General features: G+C 36.6%; 1 long non-coding RNA gene across 1 annotated transcript; it reads left to right on the top strand.

Annotated features, from left to right (window-relative positions):
- The first annotated feature begins 370 nt into the window (after positions 1 to 370).
- Positions 371 to 6,284, top strand: LOC142152317 (uncharacterized). Its single transcript, XR_012691320.1, has 3 exons — positions 371 to 408; positions 5,006 to 5,041; positions 6,248 to 6,284. It is a non-coding gene; the product is annotated as an uncharacterized LOC142152317 (long non-coding RNA).
- Positions 6,285 to 6,456: the final 172 nt, after the last annotated feature.

Genomic DNA, 6,456 nt, shown 5'->3' with positions numbered 1-6,456 from the left:
ATTGGCCGAGACTTCTTTTTTTTTTTTTTTCTTCTTTTTTTTTTGACTAATGAAAATACCTATTTTTATTCACCACACTGTTGTTTAATTCACCACACTAAGCTCAGTGTTAAATACATTGGACAGAGCTTTTAATGCCTGTATCTACATAACATAGAATATAGATCTAATCGTTACTGGAGATTATATGATATTCCAAGTACAATTTAAAATTATAATCCTTTATAATTTATTACATTTTCTTTTCACAGATTCAGATGAAAAAGAAGGTAATTTGTTCTTTAATAAGTAAAGGTTGTTTGCCAGATTTATAAATATATTATCAAAATTACTGTCAGATTGACATTAAAATGTATTATAATTTTATTTCAGAAAAAGGGCAAAAGAAAGATAAAGATGACAAATCAGGTACACTTTAATATCTGCCACATTTATATATATATATATATATATATATATATATATATATATATATTTACTGGCAAGTGTAAACCACAATTGTCCATGTATACAGAAAGCCCCTCGCAAGAGATAAGGGGGTAAATGTATCAAGTTGAGAGTTTTTCAACGGGTTTTTAAGAACCAATCAGATTCTAGCTATATTTATTTAGTAAATTCTACAAAATGATAGCTAGAATCTCATTGGTTGCTATAGGCAACATCTCCACTTCAAACCCGCCGGAAAACTCTCAGTTTCATACATTTACCCCAAGATGTAGAATGTCTATTATATTTTTTTAAGGTTAAGCATTTTGGTCTCTATGAGTTGCCATATATAATATTTACCTACTACATACAATGCAGCTCTGCTGTAAAACAGACTTTGGTGCATAGAGGTGAAGAGAGAGTGACACACAATTCACATGGTTATGACTAGTCTAAAAACCATCTATGTGTGTCCATGCTGCATTCATTTCCTGATGTGGCATTCTGACAGATGGCAGCACAAAGCAAAACAAGGAAAATATGAAGAGAGGAGAGGAAATGCTCAGTTTTCTCTTCCATATGTGCCTCTGCTCATATATCGCTTTTGTGTTTATTCAAAAGAAATGTGCTTGCGGGACTATCACATTTATTGTAAGTGCAGATTTAGTACAACAGGCGCCTCTACTACTCCCCAACATAATTCTTGTTTTGAAATAAGGACCTTTGCTAATATTAAAATTTTCCAAAAAGTTTCAAGCAAAACCAGTTGAAAAATTGCTTCAGAATAAAATTATTGCTATAACATTGTATAACTTCAAATAAATGCATTTCTGGTAGTAAAAAAAAAACTATGTATTGTTTGTTGGAAATGAGAGTCACTTAGAATATGGAATGATCAGAGATTCTTGTATTAAAAGATATGATGCTGCCCAACTGCACTAGATACTGCCAAGAACAGAAACAGGAGGGGCGTCAGTTTTCTTAAAAGTCTCCAGTGACATTCTACTGAGTTATAGCTCACACAGAAACAGGAGAGGTCCCAGTATTGTTGCAGGTTTACAGTCTACGTGTCATTGCTAATTGCCATTGCTGAAATAGAAATAATAGGGCTGTCAGTGTACTTCAAAATCTGCAGTCACATTGTACTGTGTTATTATAGCTCACACAGAAACAGGGGAGGTCCCAGTGTTGCTGTCAGTCTACTGTCTACGTGCCATTGCTCCATTGCTAATTGTCCTTGCTGAAATAGAAATATTAGGGCTGTCAGTGTTCTTCAAAATCTGCAGTCACATTGTACTTTGTTATTATAGGTCACACAGAAATAGGAGAGGTGCCAGTGTTCTTGCCAGTCTACAGTCTATGTGCCACTGCTAATTGTCATTGCTGAAATAGAAATAATAGGATTGGCAGTGTTTTTAAAATCCCCCAGTCACATTGTACTGTGCCATAGCTCACCAAGAAATAGGAGAGGTGTCAGTGTTTAGTGCTGAAACAGAAATTTCAATAATAGGACTGGCAGTGTTCTTAAAACTCACAAGTGACATTCTACTGTGCCATAGCTCATACAGAAACAGGAGGAATGGCAGTGTCATTGTCACTCTCCAGTCTCAGTCATGGTGATCCATCCTTCTACGTCATGTGCTAAAACCTATGTTCAAGTGCATAGTGGTTTTAAGTCAGGGAAACAAAAATGTAAAACAAAAGCTTGTACCTTTTTAAAGAAAAAAACACCTCTCTAATAAAGGTGAAAGTTTACTATACAAAAACATAAATTTGCCAAAATGCCATTCTACTCATGCCCTTCGCATCAGCTAGCTCCCGTCTTTCAGTTAAATCCCAGCACCTGCAATCTACACTGTCATCATCATCACCCTCATCAGTCTGACCATCAACCTCACACAATAGTAATTCATTCCACTATAATCCACCATTACCGAAGTCTCTGTACTTTGATGTAATTGCCAGTAATGGCCTTCCCCATGGAATTTGTAGTTCATTTTACGACAGAGTTGTCACAATTTTTGGGCAATTCTTTTACACCAGACCAAATTTTAAAATGTTGTGCTGACTCATCTGCATCACCACTGGGTGTCTTGGGAAAGCTAAGTTTTTCCAAGCAGCAGTTGCCAAAGAAACTGAGAGAGGATGAGTCGTCGTGTCATGTACAACTTGAGCTGTCAGCTTGCTAACCAAGAGCTCATTGCATCTCTTGAAATCTGGGTCAGTCGGAAAGAAAGTGAATACATAGCTCTTAAACCTAGGATCATGTACAGTTCCCAAAATGTAGTGATCTGATTTTCCTTGTTTTGCACATCATTGCTTTGCACAAAAGGGACTTTACAGGCCAGGGTACTGCTGCTCTTAAGATTGCACCTAAATCAACCATTTATCGGATCATCAAGAACTTCAAGTAGAGAGGTTCAATATTTGTGAAGAAGGCTTCAGAGCGCCCAAGATCGTCCAGCAAGCGCCAGAACTGCCTGCTATTGTTGATTCAGCTGCGGGATTGGGACACCACCAGTGCAGAGCTTGCTCAGGAATGGCAGCAGGCAGGTGTGAGTGCATCTGCACACACAGTTAGGCGTAGAGTTTTGGAGGATGGCCTGGTGTCAATAACGCCAGCAAAGAAGCCACTTCTCTCCAGTAAAAACATCAGGGACAGACTGACATTCTTCAAAAGGTACAGGGATTGGACTGCTGAGGACTGAGGTAAAGTCATTTTCTCTGATGAATCCCCTTTCAGATTGTTTGGGGCATCTGTAAAAACGCTTGTCTGGAGAAGAAAATGTGAGTGGTACCATCAGTCCTGTGTCATGCCAACAGTAATGCATCCTGAGACCATTCATGTGTGGGGTTACCTCGCAGTCAAGGGAGTGGGCTCATTACCAATTTAGGCTAAAAACACAGCCATGAATAAAGAATGGTACCAGAACATCTTCCAAGAGCAACTTCTCCCAATCATCCAAGAACAGTTTTGGGATGAACAATGCCTTTTCCAGCATGATAGAGCACCTTGCCTTAAGGCAAAAGTGATAACTAAGTGACTCAGGGATTAAAACATCGAAATTTTGGGTCCATGGCCAGGAAACTCCCCAGACCTTAATCCCATTGAGAACTTGTGGTTAATTATCAAGACATAAGTGGATAAACAAAAACCCACAAATTCTGACAAACTCCAAGCATTGATTAGGCAAGAATGAATGGCCATCAGTCAGTATGTGGCCGAGAAGTTGATTGACAGCATGCCAGGGCGAATTGCAGAGGTCTTCAAAAAGAAGGGTCAACACTGCAAATATTGACTCTAAACTTAATGTAATTGTCAATAAAAGTCTTTGACACTTATGAAATTCTTGTTATTTTACTACAGTATACCATAGCAACATCTGACAAAAAGGTCTAAAGATACTGAAACAGCAAATTTTGTGTTATTCTCAAATCTTTTGGCCATGACCCTATTGCTTCAGAGAGAAATCTTAAATGGAGGAGAGGAAAATCTTTGATTTTTCCTCCAAATTCCTCCATTAATGTTTTCCATATTTACATTGTAACCTATTTCAAATGAAAACATTTTCTTTCAAGTTTAATGCAATGTAAAATCAATTGTTAATTATAATGTTTACAATTTGTCTCACATAATAAGGCTATGATTATTGATGGAGCTGGGTTAGGGTGCCATAGGTATCTTCTCTGGCTTGATTTACAGGAATCCCTTATGTTATCAGGACCCATGGGACAAGTATACTAATTAGAAGACAGGTTTCCTCTACATTGTTATGAAAGTATTTAAAACACTGTTGGTTCTATAAAACTGGTCATAAATGTTGTATTCTTGCTGCTTAGACCCTAGAGTCTATTGAAAAGATTATTGTCCAGTTTGTCCAAACACGTGGGTGACTGTGTTAGACCAGGCAGTTGCTTCTAACATTACTGGAGCTATAAATGTAGCCAGAAGGGGCCTGATTCATTAAGGATCTTAAGTTTAGAAACTTTTTATTTCAGTCTCCTGGACAAAACCATGTGCAAATTAGTATTCTGTTTTGCACATAAGTTAAATACTGACTGTTTTTTCTATCTCTAAAATTTGTAAATATTGAGACACTAACAGAATATTTGAATGAATCTCTCCTGGTTAGCACCCTCCAACATCAGTCATTACCAGTTATATATATTGAAAAGCACACCAGAGCTGTAGTACCATAAGATAAAGCATTGACAAATATTTTACACAATGTAAAACAAGCTTGTCTTGTCAGAACACTGCCAAATTAGGGACACACAAGCTTGGTGGGAGATATTTTAAAGAAAAAATGTAAGCTTTATTGTCCCTAAGAAAGAACCACTGCTTGGAAGTAGAAGAGGCATTTTTTTAGGGGGAAAGCTAACAAATTCTGCGATTCCTTTGATAAAATGTTAGAAAATGCTACAAAAGTAAACTATGTATGTTTACTTAGAGTGAGGTATTAAATATACAGAAAGCACGAAGAGTTGATATTCTATTCATCTCTTACTTTTTAACTGATTAATAATGTTTTCAAAGTATTTTATGTACATCTTAACAAAGCAATTTATTTAATTTCAGGAGAAACAACACCAGCAGGATCCCCAGGATATATTGGTACAATTAATTTACATAAATAACAACCATATTACAGCAGCATTTATTTTTAAAACAGTTAAGCTATTTGGTTTTAGCATCCAGCAGTAGACACTTTAGTTAGAGCCAAAGTTAAGTATATTTTCAAAGAGGGATGTTAATGCTGCAATACCACCTAAATTATTATTCCATAGAGACTGCTACCGATGTTACTATATTTGTCCTCACTAAGATTGGCCGAGATTTCTTTTTGTTATCTGTCCAAGGTGGGCACATTCTTACAATAAAAGTGGAGGAATAACCAGCATGGTCTGTGTCAAACAATTTAGCCCACAAATACAATATTTTTATGAAGGGTGGGTGGGTATTTAGGTGCCACTTGAAACATACATTCTGCCCACTTGTAATGCCTGAGCGGGCGGTATTTCAGATGCATGCATTAAGGACAGACATATGATGCTAGATGACAGTAGCCATGGTAAAACAGAACAGTACAAAACACATCCGACACAAAGGTACAGGCAAACATAAGAAACAATAACCTTGCACCACAAGGTGGTACCAAACAGAAGGTTAATATCTGAGGGGATTCGTTCAGCACCCCACTTGCTCAAGATAATTGTATTATACCTGTAATGACAGGTGGGCAGAGTCTACGCTTCAAGTAATGCCACTTTTATTAACAGAGACCTAGTTCTAATCAGATGGAAATAGCGAGCCCAGCTATCTTTACTGTTATCTCTAAAATTTGTAAATATTGAGACACTAACAGAATATTTGAATGAATCTCTCCTGCTTAGCTTCCTCCAACATCAGTCACTAACAGTTATATATATTGAAAAGCACACCAGAGCTGTAGTACCATAAGATAAAGCATTGACATATATTCTACACAAAGTAAATTAAGGTTTTGTTGTCAGAACAGTGCCAAATTGGGGACACACAAGCTTGGTGGGAGATATTTCAATGAAAAAATGCAAGCTTTATTGTCCTTAAGAAATAATCACTGCTTGGTAGTAGAAGAGGCTTTTTTGGTGGGAGGAAGCTAACAAATTCTGTGATTCCTTTGATAAAATGTTAGAAAATGCTACAAAAGTAAACTATGTGTGTTTAGCTAGAGTGAGGGATTAGATATAAAGAAAGCAGAAATAGTTGATATTCTATTCATCTCTTACTTTTTTAATGTATTTTATGTACATCTTAACAGAGCAATTTATTTCATTTCAGGAGAAACAGCACCAGCAGGAGCCCCAGGCTATGTTGGTACGATTAATTTACATAAATAACAACCATATTACAGCAGCATTTATTTTTAAAACAGTTAAGCTATTTGGTTTTAGCATCCAGCAGTAGACACTTTAGTTAGAGCCAAAGTTAGATATAGGAAGCTAACAAATTCTGTGATTCCTTTGATAAAATGTTAGAAAATGCTACAA

This window comes from Mixophyes fleayi, chromosome 4 (assembly GCF_038048845.1).
Source record: "Mixophyes fleayi isolate aMixFle1 chromosome 4, aMixFle1.hap1, whole genome shotgun sequence".
NCBI classification, from domain to species: domain Eukaryota; kingdom Metazoa; phylum Chordata; class Amphibia; order Anura; family Limnodynastidae; genus Mixophyes; species Mixophyes fleayi.
This window is presented reverse-complemented; position numbering and strand designations above follow the sequence as displayed.